At 44.8% G+C, this 24,387-nt stretch overlaps 1 protein-coding gene and 1 long non-coding RNA gene across 3 annotated transcripts in view; one reads left to right on the forward strand and one right to left on the reverse strand.

Moving 5' to 3' along the window:
• The window catches only part of LOC121136216, a 61,068-nt gene extending 52,902 nt beyond the window's left edge, over positions 1 to 8,166 (forward strand). The window contains exons 4-5 of one of the 2 annotated variants that reach the window (XR_005873354.1): positions 24 to 277; positions 6,768 to 8,166. This is a non-coding gene — a long non-coding RNA (uncharacterized LOC121136216). The remainder of the gene's footprint in view (positions 1 to 23; positions 278 to 6,767) is intronic. The other variant, XR_005873355.1, reaches the window with a different exon arrangement.
• Cdh13 (cadherin 13) overlaps positions 1 to 24,387 on the reverse strand; it is a 973,690-nt gene that overhangs the window by 915,409 nt on the left and 33,894 nt on the right. The gene's annotated exons all lie outside the window — the stretch shown is intronic.

Below are 24,387 nucleotides of genomic sequence, written 5' to 3' on the forward strand. Positions count from 1 at the left end.
CCGCCTCCTTCTCATGCCCGCAGGCCATTGATTCAGCTGCAAAGGCGATTGCCCAAGAAGGATATGAATATTGCCTAATACATCGACATGAAAAAAAAAAGTGCTGAACTTTGCAACGATGGTGAGGAGTCTATAAAAGAAAATTCGGGTGGTAAAATACCAAAGTCTGCCTGTCACATTTTATTATAAGCAGTTCAAATAACGCTGATCAATCTCATCCATGTGGAGCCAAACATTATCTCTCATTGTCAGGCAGGCAGCATGAGACATTTTCTATGTAAGTACCCCAAACTTGTATATGTCGCATAAACTTTTCTGCATAAATACCTCTAATGTGTGGATAGAGTGGGGAGGAAGAGCCACTGAGTAGCAACTAAGTACCAGACCCTGGAGTTTTACGATATTGTTTAAGTGTGCTCTTGCTTCTCATTTCTCCCAGATGTGGACATTGAAATTCAGAGAGTGTTTCAATTACTTACTCAGGGCCACGTACTTAGTCAATGACGGCATTTTAATCCAGACCTTTGTAGTACCCATGGACTCACGGATGAGAAGTCTGAAGCAAGGAAGTAATATGATTCTCTAGGGATGGCAGAACCCAAGAACTCACTGGAATTTGAGTGGAGACTTTAGGGCTCAGTCAGTATTTTGAATTGATAACGAACTATAACCATCTTTTGCTATCCCAGGTTTCCCATGAAAGGGATGAAACTTAGTCTGTCAGTAGGAGGCAGTGTGGAAGGCTGTGCTCTTTAGTGAGTCACTGCTAGCTAAGATTCTCCAGGTGACATCTTGAGTTCTGATGAGTCAATGCCATCATCTGCCTGGAGACCCTTCCAGAGCACTAAGTATAGAAGATGGGTGTTGACGTGCAGCACCTTGACCCTGGAGGTGTCTATAGGGTAGAGCTCAAGTCAACACTGTGCCTGGGTTGGACTCTGTTGTCCTGAGATGAAGGACATTGCTAAATGTAGAGATGTCCTACACAATTTCATGGTTCTGAACAAGGATTCTATGGATAGTCCCTAGATCTATTTTCACATATATATTATTTTTCTGTCTCTATAAAATTACTACAACTAAGAGACTTAAAACAGCATGTACTAGTTCCTCCATGTCTATGTTTGTGCTGGAGAGGGGTTCTTATCTTAATCTATACTGTGCTTCAAAATCCCTCAAGTGGCTTCAAGGGATTGGCCTGGATTAAAGATAATGTGACAGGTCTTGATATGACAGTTGGCAGACCCATTACCTTTTGGGTTGTGAAAATGAAAGCCCCAATTCCTAGGTAGCTGGTAACAGGAGGCCACTCTGAGTTCCTAGCCATGCAGGTCTCCCTAACAATGGTGACCTCTTCATCAAAGCCAGCAATGGAGGAGGAAATAGAGAGCTTTCCTGAACCTGTCACAGAAGGGACTTTCCCTAGTAGCAGTGTTCTAGATCCTCAAGGAATAGCGGGACTGGCCATGAGATTCAGGACATGAGTACCACTGGAGCCACCTTGGTGGCCACCTACAGCACGCACAAAGAGCAATGCTTTGCGAGTTCCTTCCCAGCTACTGAGAGCCACTTGGTCTTCTGTTGATACTTGAAATACAGGGTCATCACAGTGGACCCTCCATCCTCTATTCTCTAAAGGTCACACCATGATGGTGGTCACCTGCTCAAGGCATCTTCCCAGAAGGGTTTCAATGATTTACCCTGGGGAAAGAATGAGTCTGGTTTGAACCTAAGAACCTGGGTGTCTCCGTGTTGGGTAGCACAACCTAGCTGTTTTGACTATATCTCTCTGTGGCTGACTTCCCTTCAGCATCCAGAGGGTGTCTGCTCCCACAACATAACTCAGGCGTTTCTGTCTAAGCACAGATACTAGAATTGTCCCAACCACATCCACTATGCCTATCTCAGAGGCCATCTCCAGTCTCCATACATGCCAGTGATTTCTAGCCTTTCTGCTGAAGGCTATTCCTAGCCAGCAGCAGCAATGCACACTAGTCCTCTTTAGCCATTAGAGGTGAGGACTGCCATATGAGTGCCCAGTCTCTCAGCCCTGTGGCAGGACAACTCAGATCAATGTCATCTTACATAGGAGTCTCTCTCAAATCAATTCAAGAACTGGCTCCTTGCATCCAAGTTGTCTCTGTAGACCACTCTGGGAGAACATAAGCAAATGGCACATACAATGAGCCTGGGCCACTTTATGGGCTGATCAGTTCCAGAAGTTAAGGACCTTCTTTTACGTGGGATTCAGAAGGTACTATAGAGAACTGGATGAAGGGGTCTGGGAAGATGCCCCACCCTTGGCTCTCAGAAGAGGGGTCAAGCAGACAGAACAAGACACAATGTCTCAAATTTGGTGTTAAGTCATTCATTGAGCTGACTGAAGGTTCCCAACAAATTCATGAGACAAGTACAATCACCATACCAGAAAGGAGAAATCTAAGCCCCTGAGCACCTACTAAACTTGCTAGGAAGATTTAGGGGTACATTCTGAGCCCAGCTCTGCCTAGACTTTGAGTCACATCTACCCCTTCTTTACATCCCATGATGACTCAAGCTATCCTGTCACATGACTCCAGACACCATCATTGTGCCCTTCCAATATTATCAGCCACCTCAACACTTGACTTTGTGTTTAAATACCCTGTCAGTGCTGAAACAAATGACTGCAAAATGAAAACAACACAGAGCAATACAAACTTATCCCTTTATAGTTCTGGAGGTCAGACACAAAAAAATGAGTCATCAGAGGGTAGCCAAGAGGGCTTACCAGAGTCGGTTCCTTCTAGAATCTTCAGGGATGAATTGATCCCAAGTCTATCCCAGATTCTAGAAGCAGCCCACATACCTGGCCTTATAGCCACCTCACTCCAACCTCTGCTTCTATCATCATATCCTGAAATCTGACCTCCTGGAAGGGGCCTGTTACTATTCTAGACCTATCTGGGTATAAGATGTCTCTTACCAAATAGAATATCTTCATCTCAAGATCCCCCAGTATCCATATTTGTAAAGTCACCTTTTCCCATATAGAGTAACATTTGCATATTAGAGCATGACCCTTGAGGGCCATTCATCAGTCTGCCAGAAATATAGTCAAGGGACTTCTATATAACAGATCAAAGTTGTCAAATCTCTAGTCAAACCCCACTGGTGGCTTCCCACCAGCTTCTAAAGAGATGCAAGCTTTCTGCAGTTCTCTGTACCCTTGTAGTCTGTCCAGAACTGCCCCCATCACACCTTCACTGGACCCTCCCCATGCCCTGGAGGATCCATCCCTGGGATCTCTCAGTTGCTCTTCCTTCTGTGCATAGGTGAACTTTCTCAGGATGCCATCAAGATTTAGCCTGAGCATCAGGACCTCAGAGAGGCATTTCTACTTGCAGTCTTTATGAACTGGTTGCCCTGGAAACCTGCTCTGAGACAGAGCTATATTCAGAAGGATTGGGGTAGTATTCCCTTGAGACAGTCCATAAGGCAACAAGGAAGGCAGAGCTGAACACAAGGAGATGAAGACCCACGGGAAGGTTGCATCTATGCTTCCTCAGGAGCCAGAGTGAGATCTCAGCTTGGGTGACCTAGTAGAGTTGCTGTGAATGGAGTTGAGATGACTAGGTCATGTGCCACCATCATGTCCCAGTGGGAGAATCTTAGCCTTGTTCTTCTATTTCTAGGCCCAGTGCCATGCCTGCTACGGCATGGTTGCCCAGAAAACATCTGTTAAAGGCAGGAAGGGATCCAAAGCCCAGGTACAAGTCCCCTCTGAGTCAGCCATTCCCTGTGTGTCTTTACAAAGCTTGACAGTCTTCCCTCCAAGCTTTGACCTTGGTGACTGATTCTTCATCTGCCACATGCAACTAAAGCATCCACCCTCAGCCGAGCTCTGCTCCTGTTCCACAATGGAACATGCAGATGCAGAGCTGTGGATCAACTCAGCCAAGGCCAGGCTGGATCAGCCAATACCTCGCTGGTTCCTAGACCTGTGAACAGCTGTATTCCAGGTTTGTTGTATGCTTGCTCACACACTGAGATATTTAGGGGTTCTTTTCTTAATTCCTAAGCAATCCTGGGCTTTTTGGATTCTGGGACACACTAGCTCAGGGACATCACTGTAGCCACAACAGCCATCTCCATGCAAAGCTCTTGAGATCAGAAGAAACACCTCGGGTGCTTCCATGCAAACTACCTTAAGGTGAACTTCCATCCATAGGCTGGGTTAGAGAGCTGTGTAGTTTTGTTCTTGACAATTACAGAGCAACCACAAACATGTGCAGTCTCTCTTCCGAGTCACTGGTAAGTATGTAAAGTAAGACCAGCTCCAGCACCACACTATTCTTAGATGTTAAAGTTTTAAAAAGTAGTGTTCCTGTGCCTGAGCCAGATTCTTTATTTATAACTAGATATTAAAATACAACTAGACATTTAAAAATATATGAACTCCAGGGTGGAGACATTCCCAAAGCTTTCTGCTATCTTTATGGTACTTATTGCTGCTTTTCTTGTACTCTGTTTATTTCCCTGTTGTCTTCCCTGACCTGGGGTTCTGAGCACCTCTTGAGTTATTATTTTGTGAGGACAGAAAACGCATTGCTGCTTTCCCCCTCAAAGCTATGTTTGCTTCATTTTGGGGTGGGTCTGTTCTTTCAGACATACAGGCAAATTTGTTCAGATTGTAAACTAGAATGTAAATTGACTGTACTAACATCAGGATGCCCTTATGGCACATTACAGGGAGGAGCTGTGTGCAACCCTAGACCTGACTCACAACATATGTCAGAGCAACAGATTTACTTGCCACGCCAAGCAGCAGCCCAGACAATAACCTTTAAGCACGGCCAGCAGAGGGGCAGCAAGGACTCAAGGGAACACCTTCCCACAGACTTTTAGGACAAATGGCCTCCATTTTACATCCCAGTTCCAAGATCCAGACATTTGAAATCAAAGCATCCAGCCCTATGCCAAAGGAAATTATAAACTAACTGTAATTATGGTGATCTCAAAAATGGGCCAAAATGGTAAAATGGCCTTTTCATAAGGATTGAAAGTCGGGACTCACATCTGCTAAGCAGGACAGTCTCATGGGTATGGGCCCATCTCTAATTCAGATTCTTCTTCTAATTCAGATATTTTTCTCCAGTCTCCCAGCAAATGTCAGCTGAACGGCATGCCATGCCAGGTTTATCTTGAAAAGTTAAAATGCTCGGATGCAGGCTAGTTAGAGGAATAAGCCTGATAAAATGTGTTAATCCATAGGAGAGCACCCCTGGCTTCATCCTCGCATCCCCTCAGGCACAAGTGCAGTCAGGGTACAAGACAGCCCAGCCTGATCTTAAACTGAAACATGCAGGTTCATTCTGGGGAATTCACTCCTGGGCCCTGGTTCTCTGTGTCTTCTGAATCTGTAGGACCAGGCCAGGGCCCTCTCTCTGCCATTGTCGCCTCCTTTCCAAGAAGCAAATGGTCACATGATCTGCCTAACCCCTCTCCTTCAGTGTATATCTGCCTGATCATCACAGCACAAACTCGGACTCCTTTCCTCTTTCACTTTTTTAAAATTATAAACTTCTGAAAAATATTCCAGAAATTAAGATAATGATTTGGTTGACTACTTACACCCTTCTTGGATCCCTATCTCTTATTATGGAAGCTTCCAGAAACATCCCAAAGTAGTTGCATACAAACGACATCAAATGAATGATGTGTTTGGCAGTAGTCTTTAAAATATCTTGTTATTTTTAACAGATTTTAGTTTTGTTTGGTTAGGTTTGGTTTTGATTTATTGAGACAGAGTCTTGCTTTATAGCCTAGGCTAGCCTGATATTCACTATGTAGTCTAGGTTAGCCTCAAACTCAAGATATTCCTGCCCCAGCCCCTCCAGTGCTGGGACATAGGCTTGTACCACTATGCTTGGCTCTTAGTTGATAAGAGTCAGAAAACATGTTTCAGACTAGAGAGCTATGCTAGCACAGGCCATGCTCTAATGAACTTCGAGGTTTTGAGTTATCATCATAAGGACCAGATGTGAACTTGTGACAGCTGTTACTTGACTTCACAGTTGCCAGAGCTGAGGCTCAGAGGTCTTAAATATGCTCACGTAAGCAGGTGGTCTTTACTTAGGTCCATGTTTAGGTGCTAGGATCTGCAAGCAGAAACCACATTCCCAGACAGACAGGGAACCTAGCAGCACCTGTGGGACACAGCCAGCAAGGAGCAGGGGTTGCCGGGTGATGCCAGCACAGGACAAGTGGAGCCTTAGCTGATGTACTTGAGGCAAAAACCAAGCAGCTTCCCCAGACTGCATTGTAGACATGCCAAGGCAGAAGTCCCCATAACACACACCAAAAAAGAAAAGCTGAGAGCCAAACACTGGCCATCTTTCTGTTGGGGCCATTGCTACATGGAGACCAGCCTGGAGTCTCCACGGAACTGCCTCCCACAGTAGTCCGTCGGTGTTTCAATGCTGCAATGAGCTGGCAAGGCCTCCCACTACAGTCTTACTGTGTTGCAATGGACAGGCATGGGCTCCCACTATAGTCTTACCGTGTTGCAGTGGACAGGCAAGGCCTCCCACTGTTCTCCTGCAGTGTTTCAATGTCTCAGTGAGCAGGCAAGACCTCCCATAGCACTGCACGGTGTTGTAGTGGACAGGCAAGGTCACCCTGCCATTTGATCCAAAGCTTGTCTGTATCTAGAAAACAAGTGCCTGCCAGGAAGCCCGCCTTACATGTTCCCTGACAGCTTTCCCTGTCTCTGTTCTTTCCCCAAGATCAGCCAGTGTGCAGAGCTTTGGCTGGGCCACCATTTTGGGATCTCCTGGTGAAGTGAGACCACGATGGAAGGGTCCAGAGAACTTCTTTATGCTGAAGAGTAACACTAGCCTCTCACTCACTGTATCTACACATTCAGAAGAGTCAAGTCCCACTGCAGAAGGCCCCATATGTTCAGGACTAAGCCACTCAGGGTGCCATACCCTGTTTCTTCCTCTGTATACCCCTTACCTGGTATTGGTCATGGGCACTGGTTTCTCTCTAACATCACTTTGAAGCCCGATTCTGTGCCAAATGAGAGAACCCATGTCATAATTAAAGTGCTGGCACATACCAGCAGCATGTACGACCAGAAACCTTTCTCTCTCCTACGTGGACCCTGTTTGTGGCAGAACCCTACAGTTACATAGAAAGAGACTGGTGACTCCAGTTCAAGGTCATGATTTAAGTTCTACCTTTGGATGAAGGATAGAGGATCTCTCCTGCATGTGGGACTCCCTTGGGCAGGGAAGCTCTCTTCCCTGAATTGCTCCTGAGCATGGGGCATGTTACACTCATGGGCCCTGGCAGCATTCAGTACAACACCTATACATGAACTCTCACTGTTACAGCCCTTCCCCACCAGCCAGTTTTCTGTGTGCATTAAGCGACACTCTGGACTGCCAACAGAAGGAAGAGTGTCCTGGGTGTTGGAATGTTTCTCATACATTATCACATGGAACCCTCCCCATCACCACAGAAGGAAATGAATATTCTCATTTTCAGACGTGAAAAACTCAAAGCCTAAACTGTTAAATAATTTACCCAGGGGAGTAGCAGCAAGGGAGCGAATGCCTGATTGTTTCTAAGCATCATAGTCTACTTGGTGCATCACCATGCCTTTGAGACCCACCAGGAGGCTCTGGCCTGCATACTTCAGCACCTCACGCTTGTAATCTCTGCCTATGCCAATAACCAATCACACAGCAAGACTGGCAGTCACACGTGCTCAGAACTGCGTATTAATTCATGTGCCCATGCAATGAACCATCAACCCCATTTCCCGCCATCTTCTGCAAGACCCCCCCCCCCAGGGGAAGTGTTCAAAGCCTGTCTCTGCTAAGCTGACTTCACATTCTGGTTCAGCAAAGAATGTCTTGGTTACTCTTGGGGCTACTGTGGTTTCAACACAAATTATGGAGCTAAAGAGATGACTCGGTGGTTAAGAGCACAAGCTGTATTTGCAGAGGACCCAAGTTTGGTTCCCAGCACCCATGTTGGATGGCTCACAACCACCTGTAACTCCAGATCCAGGAGTTATGATGCCCTCCTTTGGTCTCTGAGATTGCCTTGTGTGCACATACCCCCACATGCACTCATATATGTAGTTAAATATAAAGCTAAATGTTAAAAAAAAAACATAAATATTGTGTGGATGCTCCATGGTCTCTGCAAACAGAAAACACATGTTCTGTAAATAGCTGGCAAGCTGATGGTACATTCCTGAATTTCTGAGAAAGGTATGGAGAGGTACTAAGAGGGTCAGTATATTTCTACTTGCAGAAAAGTTAGCTCTAATTTACTACACACACCACAGAAGGCAGAGGCTGCACTTTCTTTCCATCTTAATTCTTAGCACTCTGTGCGGGCTCATCTTAACATAACCAGGAGAGGGCGCTATGATGGGGATGGGTGGAGGCATTCCCAAGAGGTACGCCTGAAAACCACTTGCATACATAGCAGTAGAAGTAGGGCCACCTGGGAGAAGGCAGAGGGCTAGCAGAAGGTGGGTTGTGTGCAGAGGGTATGATGGCAAGAGAATGTGCCATCAAGATGGGATATGTAGCAGAATGAAAGTGTTTATGTGAAACTCAGCACTGAGTATGTCACACACTCACTCTCATATACTCACGTACACACTCTTATTCACACAAACTCACTCTCACACACTCACTTTCTCTCATGCACACTCATTGTTATATATTTAACACACACTCACTCACAAGGTAGTCTCTTTAAAACAGAGGTTCTGTTTGAAAATCCCTAAGTTGGTACCTAGGCATACCAGAACATTCTAGGCAGGATTAAACCTCCTGGAGTGAAGGGCTGGGGGAAAAAAGTCAGGCAGAGACAGCCCTCAGAAATGAAAAGGTACTGGGCCAGTTCTGGTGGGACACCCACTGGCTTCTTGGATTGAGAGGTCTTATGTACCGATATGCACACCTGAACATGCACACGTATGTCTCCATTGACAGCTGAGGGTTGTTTGTTGATCCAATGGTCATTTTTTTGCCACATAAACACTCTCATGTGATCTTTGTTACATTTTTAATATCTGTGTCTCTCCCCAATCCATACGTTGAGGACTCTCAGGAGACGGCTTAGTCGGTAAAGGGCTTATCTTGCAAGCATGAGGACCTGAGTTTGAACTTCAGAAACCACATGAAAAAGTCAGGCCTGGTGGCACAAGTTTTTAATTCCAATACTGTGGAAGCAGATAGGGGAATCCCTGAAGCTTACTGGCCAGCCAGCCTAGCCTATTCTACAAGCTCCAAGTCCCAGTGAGGGGACTGTCCCAAGAAACAGGGTGGACAGTTCCTGAGGAATGATACCTTAGGGTATCACATACAGGCATACATGTGTGCACACAGGCATGGATCTACAACATGAATACACATATATACCATACCCTCCCACACACACTTACATACATACACATATGCACACACACACACACACACACACACACACACACACGCCATCTGTACATTGAAATTCTAACTCTTTATATTAAGGGGAAAAGGCTTTTGGAAATAGATCATGAGAACAGAGGCCAAACATGGGTCTCAAGCCCCTGTGAAATAGGTCCCATAAAGGCCCCTCACCACTCCCCAGAGTGAGGGGATCAGAGACAGCCAGGTGTGAGCATGCAAATCTGATCAGATGTAGATCTTGCCAGGGATTTGGCCTGGGGCCACCTGGCTTCTGAGCTTTCCTTATTTACAAGTCACCCACTTTTTGGATGCTTTTCCAATAACACCAGAGCATTATGCACTTCCTTGAATCATTTCCCCACAACAGGCCTTGCTGTGAAAGGCTTCACTTGAATCACACGTGGAGACAGGACAACTCATGTCTGGCTCTACAGAGAGCATTACACCCATTATCGTAAGCTGCATGTCTATCTAGGATTTACGTACCCCTGCTCAGAAAATAGCATTAAGCATAAACAGCCACTGAAAACCATTTCCAAGTAACTTTTAAGTGTTTTTTCTTTAAGAATGTGTTTATTATTCTCTGACTCTACCTTCCTCAACTCGGAGAAGGAGGTCATACTTAAGAAAGCAGAACTTAGGCCTGGGCTAATGTCAGGGCTCTTGAGTGGCCACTGATAAGCCTACAAGTTGGTTTTGTAGTGGAAGTCCACATGGCTCTCTGTTTTCTGGACCTTATCTTCTTATGCCAAAGGACTCAATCATTTAGACAAAGAGTCTAGAGCTATTGTAGGTACTTCCATTCTGCAGGATCAATATAAACTCCAGATAGGATCTTCCCATGCTCACATTTTTTTAAGAGCTATCCTGAAATAATTCACCAATTCACAACCACACTGCATATTTGTTAAGCTATCATGGTGAACAGCTCCAAACAACACAATTACTTTACCTATGTCCATGGCAGACATCACTAACTCACTGCAGTTCAGACTTTTACCACAAAGATGAATATAGCCAAGACAGTAGAGTGACTCCACACAATTTTCTATCCCAGACACAAGTGGTTATACCTACTTAAGGGGCTGACACCCCAAGACACTCATATCTGACTCCAATGGGATAAGCCTCATGAACACATACATGATTCACCTTTTGCTTCTGAGTTTTAGAACAGTGCCCTGCAGACCTGCCACCTGGGAAATTTGTAGGTGTCTAAACCCAAGCATTGTCCCTAATACTGGACTGTTTCCCCAAAAGGCTTGAATCCATAACTCTCCTGGATCTGCTGACTTTGCCCTTAGCTCTCCATGAATTCTTTCCTGACCACTTCCACTGCCTTGGTAAAAAGACTGCCTTTGGAAGGGACAGAGAGGACAGACACTCCCCATCTTACTCTCTATCGTAGATTTACTAAGAGGAGGGAAAGTGAAAGGAACATGTATTATAGATCCGTTGGTCCTACAAAAGGATACAAAGCACCTGTTTTTATCAACAGAGAAAACAAATGCCTCTCGGTGCCAGTTCCTGATGACACCTAATGTAATATCTGCCACCACCAGAAAGCAAAAATATCATCTGTAACAGGTCTCTGCTCGTCGGCTTAGGCCACAGCTTCTCTCTCATTCAATAACTATCGATTGAGCTCAATGGTGTGGATAGCTGGTGGGCAAGATGAACAAGCCTCTGCCTGGATAATGGATGCATTCTTCAAGCCATGAGCACTCACGTGCCTTTGCTTGTGACCTCCATGGCCTGATCCCCATCTTTCTGACCCTGAAGGACTGAGGGCTGCTACTCCTTCAGGCCCAACGTTATTTGTGGGCTTTTAGATTCCAAGCATACTGCAGGTTCTTTGGCCTGGCTGACCCTGAAATGCTCAGATTGTAGAAGATGGGGTTAAAGGACCTGGGTGAAATCCCTCACTACTGTGTTGCCTTTGGCTCCCATTGGGTGGCAAACCAGAGGGCTAATATGGAAAGTTGAAGGTCAGTCACTTGAAAGTACCAGGAGTGACCCAGTAACTGGACACATTAGGCAAGAGGCCTTAATAACTTAGAACCAGAAAGTACCAGGAAGGGCCTAACAAGCAGACAAGCTGGGAAGATCAGGCCAGGGTGCAGGTTCTTTCAGCTTAAACCTTGGAAGAAAAGGGTCACAAAGGGAATCCAGGGGGAGGAACCAAATCCCAGGCATGCACAGAGAGGGTTTAGCGAGATGGGCAGGGAAGTGTCTTCTGATTTCCAGCTCCCTTTTTTAGAGAGCAGGTTCACTGGTGCTAGATACTGCATTTATGATCATAAGTCCTATGTACAATCAAGGTACCAAGCCCTATGAAGGAGGGATAACGTGGCCACATTCAGAGAGCTTACACAGGGAAGATGGGACTCAGACCCTGCCTTATCCAGGACTCTGTCCAGTATGTGGAGCCAAGTGTCTTTTGGGATAAAAGCTGTAGGCAAGAGCTGTGTTCTGTTCCCTTGTCATTTGGTTTTCTTCCTACTTTCCTTTCCCTACTTCCTTCCTTTCTTTAAAAAACAAAATTAAAGCAAAAACAAAACAAAGCAAAAAACATTATTATGAGCATTGTTTTTCTAAGACAGAGTCTCATGTGCACTAGCCTAGCTTGCAACTCAAGATGCAGCCCAGAATGACCTTGAACTTCTGCCTTCTAAGTGCTAGGATTAAAAGTGTGTGCTACCACACCCACTGGGGACTGAACCCAGGGCTTATTTGTGTGTGTGTGTGTGTGTGTGTGTGTGTGTGTGTGTGTGTGTGCTAAGCAACGTCCTACTAACTGAACTGCATTCTGAGACCTGTAATGAGGATTCAGTTGAGGACCTTGCACATGCTAGGCAAACACTCCTTATGAGGCTTCGTCCTTAGCCCTCTAACTCAGCTCTCCAGGCTCATCTTGAACATACTCTGTAGCCTAGGCAGGCCTGGAACCAGTAATCCTCCTGCCTCAGCTTCCTGGATAGCTAGGACTACAGACCTGTATGAATGGGCCAGCTCTCTGGCCATTGAGTAATTCTGTGTGGCTGGGCGGTGACCCTCTGGATGTCACTGATTTTAGCAAGAGCAGAAGGCTAAGCCTTCTGGGAGATCCTTCCAATAATTTTCTCAGAAGTGAGAACATCCATTTCCTAATTAATTATCTCCATTAGCTAAGCTCAATTACTTTGTGTCCACCTCCAAGAATACAACCTTGCTCCTTGGAGCCTTCCTGTTTGAATTTCCAAGGGGGCAAATATTGCCAGAAGCATGTTTTATGTAATTACTTACTGTAGATATTTCACTCTCTTTACTTAATGATTATTAAATGCTGAAATTAACTCCACACATGGCTATGGATCCCATCAGTTTAAGAAAAAGTAAATAGAGAATAGAGTCTGCAGAATTCCAGGGACCAGAGCTGTGTGAGTACTATCCAACCCACATGCTCCCATAATCCTCTAACAGGCAGCCTTTCATGACATCAGGACTGTCTCCATTCTGCCTGTAAGAGAAGAACCTGGGAGCTAGAGTGATGGCTCATTTGGTAAAGCACTTGCTACACAATCATCAGAATGTGAATTTTATTCCTAAAAAGAAACCCCTGAATTTAGGTGACAGTGGTGTGACTTGGGTAGTATATGAAGCCACTGGCAGCTGGACCAAGTTCTTACTATAATGCATAAACTGTCTTTGTGGAACCCATTCTCTATGGAAAGATACCTTGTCCAGCCTAGACGTGGTGTGATTGTAATCCCAGTGCTGGGAAGGCAGAGACAATCAGATCCCTGAGTGTTTCTTTTCCTGATGCTGTGATGAAATATGAAAAAATCAGCATAAGGGATACAGGAATTATTTGGGCTCATAATTCAAGATGACACTCCATTCTGGCTTAAGGTAACCAGTGGTAGTGTATCCACATTCAAGAATAAAGCAATGAACACTGTGTTCAGCTTACTTTCTCTTTTCTAAAATGGCTTAGTATTCTAGCCCAGGGAATGGTGCCACCTATAGTGGGCGGTCTTCCCACCTTAATAAACCTAATCAAGATAGCTCCCATAGACATTTTCAGAGGCCCATTTCCCAAATGATTATTCATCTCATAAGACTGATGATTGAAATTAACCATCAACCCTGGGACTACTGACTACCAGCCCAGCTGACTTGGTTCATTCTAAGGTGAAGTGAGAAACTGTCTCAAAAACAAGGTGGGTAGCATCAAGAGGAATAACACTAGAACTGACCTTTGCCGCCCCCCCACCCTACACACAAGTAGTTACGATTTGGTCATTGCAGATTCCCAGACCTTTCCCCTAGAAGCACTGAATCTTTGTATCTGAACTAGAAGAGTAGGAATCTGTGCTTTGAACACCTTCTCTGGGGGATTCTATTGACATTGATATCTGAGGCCTGATGACAGTGATTTGCCTGATACATGAAGACAGTCTTGTCACAGGAAGCAGGGACAGCAAAATGAACACAAGCCAGTCTCTTCTCAGTGTATTTTCATAATGAGAATTCAATGTTATCTGGTATTATGTTATAGGAATTAAAATCCTCAGACAAGAGCTTACAAACAGTAGCTAATTCTGGAAGCAAAGGAAGAGCTAGGAGGGTAATAAAAAGGGGAGATGAGAAAAAGAAAGCACCACAAATGGGTGGTGTGTGGTCAGTATGTATATACCTGGTGTCTACTCAGGTAGGGCATCAGAAGCCAGAGCAGGGTACACAGGTCTTCATACTTGAGAGCAGATACCATAGCTTCTTGTCAGAACTTGACTGAACCTTGCTCCTGGGAACTGGGATGCCTCCTTCATCACTATGTGTGAATGCTAGCTCCAACAGCTGGATAGAGTCATTGGGTAGATCATAAGTAGGCTTGGCTCCAGCAGCTGGATAGAGCCCTCAGGTAGACCACAAGTAGGTCTGGCTTGAGTAGTTGAAGTGCCCAAAGGTGAGAGCACACCCAGACCTCCACAGCACCTGTTTCCTCTCTACCAAGTCTCTACCCAGCGAAGGTCAGATGCATTTAGACACCCTCTTCAAACAGTGAATAGGAGAACACTTGAGCCTTGCAGAGCCAGCCCCCTCTTGTCTAATTCATGGTTTAGTTACAAAGAATTAAACATGACATACAATTTACTACTAATGGAAACTAATTATGTTTACCATGTTGTACAGCCATCACTACTGTCCTGTTCTAAGATAGCCATCACTCCAAAGAGGAATCTTATCCCATCAACACCCACTTCCTCTCCTATCATAAATCCTAATCCTGTCTGTTTTGTGCATTCCATGTCACTGAAATCATACTTCCTATTGTCTATTTCTGGCTTAATAAGCTCAGCATCATGCTTTCACAGTCTATCCAAGTTGCATCATGGGTGATGTCATGGTTTGCATGTGAAGTGGTCCTATAGCGTCATGTGGTTCTCAGAGAGACACTACTGGAGGAAGGGGATCATTGGAGATTGGAATTTGAGAGTTAAAGCTGCAGTTATAACCTGTGGGTTGTGAATCCTTTGGGGGTCAAATGACTCTATCACAGGGGTCACCTAAGACCATATGCATATCAGGTATTTACATTACAATTCATAACAGTAGCAACAAAAATAATTTTTATGGTTGGGGTCCCCACAACATGAGAGAGGGACTGTATTAAGGGGTTGAAGCATTAAGAAGGTTGAGAACCACTGGACTAAAGTAACTATAGTTCTATCTCAGTGGTCATCAACCTGTGGGTTGTGATCCCTCTGGGGGATCAAAGGGGTCACATATCAGACATTCTGAATATTAGATATTTACATTATGATTCATAACAAGAACAAAATTACAGTTATGAAGTAGCAGGAAAAGTAAGTTAATGGTTAGGGGTCACCACAGCATAAGGAAGTGTATTAAAGGGTCCCATCATTATAGAGGTACAGAGACACTACTCTATCTAATCCTCGCCACTTTGAGATGTAGAGTCCTAGATGTATCCACCCCCACTGTTGTGAACTCCATTGTGCATTCCCTGCCATAGTGAACTATACCTTCTCAAACCATGAGTTAAAACAAATCCTTTCTTGAGTTACTCTGTTACATCATGGTGATATGGAAGTGATACCAATGAGCTCACCCTTTTCTGGTAAAGTTCCATCAAATTAAAACACAGTTCTTATTATTTTGGATCCTACAGAACAGCCCCCAGCCTCTAGTATCTATAGGATACAAGTGTAGCATATGTACCAACTTTGTAGGACAATTCCCAAGCTTGTTATTGCCATTCATGTTCCGAGTCCTTAGCCTATGTGATCTGCCTGCTCCTCCAGCTCTCCTCTTCCTCTCTTCATGGAAGGTACTGACTGACAGAAATCAGATGGAAGCAAAGACTACTCCCCCGCAAGCTTTCCCTATAGGGTCCAATCCCAGGGTCCCTCCTTCTACTTAGTTTCAGTCCCAGGTTCTTATGAGTTCTCTTTCAACTTGACCTTCCAGACCTGGGGGTAGAAACAGCCTCCTACAAGGGTACATGCACAGGCATAGCACTGCCTTTCATTTGTTTCTTCCAGATTACTCACACCTCGGAAAACAGTCCATGTCTGGTGTCAAAACACTCATAGCATTGTTGACTACAACACACATCTCTCTCTTGTGCTGTTTCCATGCCTTTTTAGCAGTTCTCCTTGGCAGGTATCCCATGATTCTGGCATCTCTAACATCCTGGGGTCTCCAGTGAATGTCAGACTTCACTCTCATACCTTCACACAGTGGCCTCTCTGGGCCTCCATGCAGGGACACCTCTGACATATGCCTGAGCTCAGTGGCTTCCCTTAGCCATGGAGGGAGATTCCACAACCCCTTTCTTGTACCCTTGACTTTAAAGCCAGAGCCACATGGTCAGAGCTGCCAAGTTCTACTACTTGCTGGTACTAGAACATGCCCCCTTTCATTTAATTACATCTACATCAGCTTTATGTTGTTGAAGCTTTCCTTCACTGCTTAATTTTCTTGTTTTTCATTACAGAGCTGCATAAAAGTGACCACTAATAACCATACAACACACTCAATACTAAGCTGTCTTGAAATTTTCTCTGCCAATAGCATTAATCCCAACTCTTCAATTTGGTCTCAGGCAGACTTTTAGGATGAGGGCAGTCACATTCTTCACCACAATATCACAAGAGCTGTTTTTAGGCCATTTACTAATATTCTTCTCCTCTGAAACCTTTGAACCAACCTGTTATAATGTACATTGCTCTCAGCACCACCGTCGTCCCTACTCCTACTAGTATGACCATTATATCTGCTTAAAATATTAAACTGCATTCCTAATCTAAAGGACCAAAATCCACATTCCATCAACAAGGAGCATGGTCAAGCCTACTACAACAACACCCAAGTCCCTGGTACCAACTTCTCCCTTAGTTAGGTTTCTATTGCTGTGAAGAGGCAACACAATCTGGCAACTCTTATAAAGGAAGGCATTTAATTGGGGATGGATTACAGTTTCCGAGGTTTAGTCCATTGTCATCATGGCAGGAAGAATGACAGTATTCAGGCAGACATTTTACTGGAAAAGGAGCTGAGAATTCTACATCTGTATCCTAAGGCAAGGCAACTGGGCCTGGCTTGGGTTTCTAGTGATGCACTTCCTCAAATAAGGCCATACTTTCTAAACCTTCTAAGTAGTACCACTCCCTGGTGACTAAGCATTTAAACATGATGAGCCTATGGGGACCATTCTTCTTCAAACCACTACACATGGATAGCATGAAAATATTTTTTCTCATTTTAAAATCTTCAAAATTTAACTATTATGAGGTGGCCATTTGCTTCCACATTTCATATTGATAAACCTATAACCAATGCAGATTGATGGACCTAGGCTTACCCTAGGGAAAGCAGCAGAGGTAGAGGTCAAAGCCATGGAAGTCTGATGCAAGAGTGTGTGTTTCCGTTTACTATATTACCCTAAACTCTTCAAATAACTGTCTTCTGTCTCAGTCTCCACCCTTTGTCATCCTGTCAGGCCTTAATTTCTTACAACTTCCACTAAAATTTAAACCTTGTAGACTTCCAGGCTTATAAACCTATTCTGAAATGACATGGGTCCTCATAACTAACTTTAAGGCCATATCTAAACTAGATGGATTCTGGACACCTGTCACTCACTGCTCTCTTGCATGTCACAGCCATGACAACTGGCTAGATCTAGTGTGAACAGAGAGCACCTGATTTGGGGGCTGCCTCTCATTCCTTCCTTGTACTCTGGTTTCTCAGACATATCAGAGTGGAATGCTACAGGGAACACATAGTATGGGTCATGTTGACATGATTTGAGAATGCAAAGGAGATGATATCTCTGGAACTTGCCTTGACAAATGAGAAGCACCTCCTAGAGACAGACATCTGTGAGAGCTTCCTATGGTTTTCTTGAGAGGCCTCTGTGGAGAGTGTGCCTCCATCATCCATAGTGGTATCCAACCCAACTCTCCTCTGACTTGACATCCTTGCTTCCCTGGTGTAATGTTCCTGTTTCTTGTAATTTTACAGTCTCACACACTGGGGCTGGCACTCTGAGGTGAGTAATGGAAGTTATTTTGTTTTGGGCTTCATTAAGAATAGGATCACCTTGCTTAATGATAAGCTCTCAGTGATGGCACAGGTTCTTGATTGGTGTAATTGTGTCCAAGTACTGTCTTTATGAGCTCTGGGTCTCCAAGGGCAACTCAGAGTTTCAACTTTCCAAAGCAACAGACAGGTATCCTTGGCGTCATCAGACACATCAGACATTTCGCAGTCAACAAATCAAGCAAAGGTTCACTGTCTGGTTCTCCACGGCCCTCTACTTGTGTGGTCATCCTTTGTCACTGTGAAAGGCTTTGTTTCATTCAAGAAAAAGTTCTGAGTGTTTCGGACCAGTCAAGGTGATGAGATTTTCCAAGGATAAGAGGATAAACAGAACCAGTTCTTGCCCTTAAGGAATGAACAGTCTAGGCTGAAAGGAGATAAATGAAGAGGAAACCCTCACCTTTCAGAAAGTACTGGAAACTGGGGCAGTGGCATCATAGAAAATTGAGCTTTTAAAGCTAAGTAAAAGGAAACCTTCCTGTACAACATAAACTTGTATTTTAAACTGGAATTAATAAAGGTTGTGTTTAGATTTTCCACTACTTTCTCCTTGGTCCTTGCCCTGTGGACTAGATTGATAAGAAGACACGATCAATCAACCACCCATTCCTGTGCCTGTCTACCCAATAGACAGCTTGTTTGGTCAGTGTTCTTATGAGAGAAGGAAGGTTCCAGTGACAGCTGCTTCACACAGGGAAAGAGAAAGCCACTTGAGAGGGCACAGGTGACTGCAGATGAGTGAAGTTCTCCTAAAATTCCTATGTAATATTCCTCTTCTGATCATGACTTGCTAAACTTATGCTTGGTTTGAGACAATGGATTTCCTGGATCATACTGGCAGTCTTTTTTACTGACAGGAATCTAGAAGCTCTCAATCATTCTGAGGTAGTAAATCTGTAAGAGTAAGGTCAGAAGGCAAGATCACTTAGATCATCTCTTGAAGTCTTTCCCAGGACACACTGAACCTGTGAAGACACTTACAAAAGAAAAGATGTATTGCTGTTACAATATCCAATTTCTACCTTCAAAAAGTTGTATGTATACATGAAAGAAAAGGTTAAACCGTTATGTCGCTGTGGTGTTAGACTCCTTTAACTCTGCCATTGTTATTGTACATACTTGAGTGTATATATGAAGTTATGTGAACCTGAAGATGTGGACCTGAAATGTTCCTCTGATTCTTCCAAGCTCTTGCTAAGAATGAAATGAACCCTGTATTCCTGATATATTAGAAGAGCCTAATCCTGTCTACTTGAACCAGGTACCCCTTAGTTCACCCACTATGTATTAATGACCTATTCATTGCCAAGCCTTGTGTTCAGCACTGGCATTCAATGTGTTTCCCCTGAGTCTCTATGATGAGACAATCACTTATCACATAGTCATCATAGATAAGTAGGAAACAATATGTCTGTCAGCTAGGCTTTGGAGAAGGGGCATGTGATAACTGCCAAGAGACTGGGAGGAGAAACAATCTAGACTGAGAATTCAGGATTTGTCTTTTCTAAGAACTGGCAATAGAAGCCCAGTGTTGGTGGCACATGCCTTTAATCCCAGTACTCGGGAGGCAGAGGCAGGCAGATCTCTGTGAGTTCGAGGCCAGCCTAGTCTACAAAGTGAGTTCCAGGACAGCCTCCAAGACAATACAGAGAAACCCTGTCTCGAAAAACAAAACAAACAAACAAACAAAATAAGAACTGACAATAGAGTTGAGATCCAACAAGGTTAGGAAACTGAGCTTGGAGAAAAACTTGAGGTAAAGTGGCAGGGGAGGGGAAGGCTGTGTATATAAAGCCTGTGTAATGGTCTCAGCACCAGAACGAAGACCCTTGTGGCTTGCATATAAAGGCTAGAGTGGCATGAGATGAAAGGACATTGGTAAGTGATCCCCATGCAGATGCTGGCCACTCGTTGGAGGGCTTTGCTTGAGTGACAAGCCATTGAAGGATGTTAGGCAATAGAGTGGCATTAATATCCATCACACTGACATTTTCTGGAGAACACCATGGCTAGAATCAGGAGAGCAGATCAAATGGCTGTGGTGAAACCAGCTGGGGGCATATTAATAATCGAAATAAAATAAGGTAGCTCAGACTGGGTGCTGCCAATGGAGGTGGGAGAGGCAGACAGATCCCTGAGATGTCTATCAGACAAAATTCACATCATTGAAACTGGATCTAAGCAACGGACAAAGCTGGCCGAGAGAAGCTGGGGAGAACACCAAGAAGTGGGATCCAGGGAGGAAGATCATTAGTGGAGCTGGAATCTGTGGAGTCTGGGGTTCCTTTCAGGCACGCAAGAAAGACGCCAGGTGGACAGCTGGATAGGTAGCTCAGGAGCTTTGGGGTGGATAAACAGAAGGACTCATCATGTGAGTCACTGATGGTCATAAAAGATGAAGCCAGGAGCAGAAATGAGATAGCATTTCACATAAAAAGCACCTGGAGTGCTGAGGGGCATAGACCGTGTGCTTAATAACTCTTGTCGCCCCACCCCCACCCCATGTCCTCTTCTCCTGAACAATAAGAATAGGAGTGCATGCACTTGAGCAAAGCCTGGAGGAGGCTTGTTCCTCAGAGGGAATTGAGCCTGCTGTGGATGGCTGCTCTGGCTTCCTGGAGGCATGGTTCAGACCCAGCCTAGCTCTGGGTACTACATGCAAGATCCAGTTCTCTTGGCCTTAAACTCTGGCACTCTCACCTGTTCTCTTGCTCTTTTAACAAATTGTTTGTATTAAGGAAAGGTGTTGCAGGGGCTAAACTTGCAGGATGTTATCTTCTTCAACTTGAGCTGTAGCTGAGGAAATGTAGGAAGGGAACAGAGGGCTCCTGTGCCATGCTCACAGGTTCCAAGAAGATGGCACTGGTGCTGTGGTGAGCTCTGCACTGGAAAAGATCCTTGTATGCATTTTTTAAAGTGCCCCGTGGTTAGGAATGTAGCTTAGTTGGTAGGGTGTTGGTCTGATGCTCATCAAAGCCTGGGTTCAATCCCTAACCCTGCACAAACCAGACCCAGTGGTGCACACCTGTAATCCCAGCACTTGGGAGTTGGAGGCAGGAGGATTATAAGTTCAAGGTTCTACATAGGGCAGCCTGAGCTCTGTAAGAGTTATTTTTTAAAGTAATTTCTGAAATACCTAGAACATCTTTAATGCAGGAATCTTCATGGGCTATGTTTGGCTTCTCAATAGCTGATGTGATGTCAAGGAACTATGAACAGGGTGTCTTCCTGCACGCAGCTGGCAAGCGCACGAGGTCCATGAAGAGCCGTAGATCACTCTATGTGTGACACCACCAGCTTCTTCCTTCCATCAATTTGGCATTCTACTGATAGTCTAGAGCATTTTCCTCGGTGACTGTTGGTCTGTTTCAAGAATATATCCACATAGTGAATAGAAATAAAAGATGGGCCACGGGAATTTACAAAGAAATCATCCCAGGTTCCTTTCATATTGAAACTAAGGAGCCAATCCCATAATAGCTAACGTCAGTGAGAATGTAGGATGAAATTATCTCCCTGTAATTCACTGTAGGGTAACTTTTATAGTTCTTTTTTTTTTCTTTTCTCTTTTTTGCCATCCAACACACTGATCCAATAGCACTTTTAAGTTGCAAAACTGTTAAGCCCACTGATATGATATTCACTGCCGAGTACGCTGGCTGTGAGTGTTTGAATCCTTCCTCCCGTCACAGTCGGAGTGAAAATAAAGGTATCCATCAGTATTCTAAATGTCACGCTTCAAAGCTCCCAGGCACTCTTTCTTCTGACACCTGATTGACAGATTATGGCTTTTTGATATCCATCAAATTAATAGATTATGACTTTCTGAAGCCAGAAACTAGGCAATTATTGCCACATTCTATCTGTAAAGAGATAACTTATTCTTTGTCATCTCCTGTGTCTCAGAAGGCAGCCCCCATCCCGCCAACACACGCCACAATTATAAATAATGCTTCCTTTCTTTCCAAGGTGCCCCCGCCTTGAACATCTACGAAATAGTTCACTCAGAAAAAAACTGTTAGAACAGAAGATGGCTGGCACATCTCCTATTCCTCAAAACTGTCTTCCAAGTTTAAGTATCTGTCACCTAGAATTCCCAGAGAGACCTCCCTTCCAGTCTTCTGTGGTCCTAGAGGAGTTGCCCAGGTTTAGCCTTAGGGATACAGGAATTAAGGAACTGTCGAGTCTAGGTGTCTGCCTTTGCTGCTGCTAACATAGGCTTTCAGCCTGACACAGAAACAGAGAGGACAAGCTCCCCCACAGAGAAGTTGTCCCCATTTTCCATGGCTCTTCATCTGCCTCACCCTCCTGCTCAGTTCGAATAGCATAAACTGGAGTTGAAACCAATTGAGATGACTACAGAAGTTTCTTCCATAGGTTCAATTAATACCAATACAACCCACATGGCAGAAAATGCATGAGTGAGCACAATGCCAGACAGGGACAAAATTTTTAGTGTCTCAACTTGAAAGATCTTGGAAGAGCTGATACCAGGAAAGTTTCTTTTTGTTGCCAAGATGCCCACACTGAGGCACTTCTAGGTACATAGGAGGAAGCCCATGCCAGCCAGGGCTGGGGTGTAGCTCAGTGTTGGAGCACATGGTCAGCTGCTAAGAAGAAGAAAAAAGAGGAGGAAGAAGACGAGGAGAGACCATGCCACAGCTGGGGCATAGTTCAATGGCAAAGCACTTAGCACATGTAGTCTTTATCTCTAGTATGGCCAGAAGAGGAGGAGGAGGAAGAGGGGGAGGAGGAGGAGGAAGGGGAGGAGGCTGTGGAAGAGAGGAGAATCAGGAGCAGTTGGGTCTGTGGCATCTTCTCTGTGCCCTTTTATCCCCACAACCTCCCTGTAGCCACTCCAATGTGAACACTCTTTTTCCTTCCCCTAACATACACCATGTGGCTATGGTCAAGTCCCATCTGGGAAATGCTCAGGCCCCTACATTTATTCTTTTTTCTTTAAATTAGAAACAAGCTTGTTTTACATGTCAATCTCAGTTCCCTCTCCATCTCCTCCTCCCCTGACCCCACTGACCCACTATCCCATGCCATTTCTGCTCCCCAGGGAGGATGAGACCTTCCATGAGGGATCTTCAAAGTCTGTCATATCATTTAGAGCAGGGCCTAGACCCGCCCCCGTGTGTCTATGCTGAGGAGAGATTATCCCTCTATGTGGAGTGGGTTCCCAAAGTCCATTCGTGTACTTAAATAATGATCCACTACCAGAGGCCCCATAGATTAACCAGACCTCCAAACTGTCATCCTCCTTCCGGGGTTCTGGAACAGTCCTACGTTGGTTTCCCAACTATCAGTCTGGGGTGCATGAGCAACCCCTTGTTCAGGTCAGCTGTTTCTGTGGGTTTCTCCAGCCTGGTCTTGACCCCTTTGCTCATTATTCATCCCTCTCTACAACTGGGTTCCAGAATTCAACTCAGTATTTAGCTGTGGCTGTCTGCTTCTGCTTCCATCAACTACTGGATGAGGGTTCTAGGATGGCATATAAAGTAGTCATCAATCTCATTATCAGAGAAGGACATTTAATGTAGAATCTCAGCTATTGCTTAGATTCTTAGTGGGGGTCAACCTTGTAGTTCTCTGGACATTTCCCTAGTGCCAGCTTTCTCTTTAAACCTATAATGGCTCCCTCTATTATGGTATCTCTTTTCTTACTCCCCTATATTCTTCTCCTGACTCGATCTTCCTACTCTCTCATGTCCTCCTCTCCCCTCCTCTTCTCCCCTTCTTTTTCTCCTTGCTCCCTTTCCCCTCCCCATGCTCTCAATTAACTCAGGAGGATGGACTCAGGACTTAGAAGAGACATCCCCTAAGAGACCCTGAGGAGGAGGCGCTGGGCGATTGACTGTTCACCTCTGGGTGGAAGAGGAAGACAGGAGGACAATACAGGGCAAAAAGACCTGGGAGGGAACTGAGAGCTGTGAGTTGCATTTGACCTTTGGACTCCAGGAAATTTTAAATCAGTGATGTGTGTGTGGTTAGGAAGGGGCCAAAGCTGACCATAGGGGTCAGTCATAGCACACTTGTATCTGGAGCTGAGGGTGGCAGTGTAGATAGATGTTCAAGAGTATAGACAAGGAGATGTGTGAACCCGTCACTCTGTCCTACCAGCAATCACTTGCTGAGGGTTCATGATGTGCTAAATGGAGTGTGAGAGCTCTCAGGGGACCCTTCCAAGAAGCCTGTGACAAGTTTGTTATTGTTCCAGGTTACCCCTCGTTTACACCGGAAGAGGTGAACTACTTCACTAACGCTCACACAGAAGAAGGTGTAGTGACAGTCAGCATGGAACTGCCAAGGT

The sequence above is a fragment of the Mesocricetus auratus genome, unplaced genomic scaffold, assembly GCF_017639785.1.
Source record: "Mesocricetus auratus isolate SY011 unplaced genomic scaffold, BCM_Maur_2.0 Super-Scaffold_6723, whole genome shotgun sequence".
Classification (NCBI taxonomy): domain Eukaryota; kingdom Metazoa; phylum Chordata; class Mammalia; order Rodentia; family Cricetidae; genus Mesocricetus; species Mesocricetus auratus.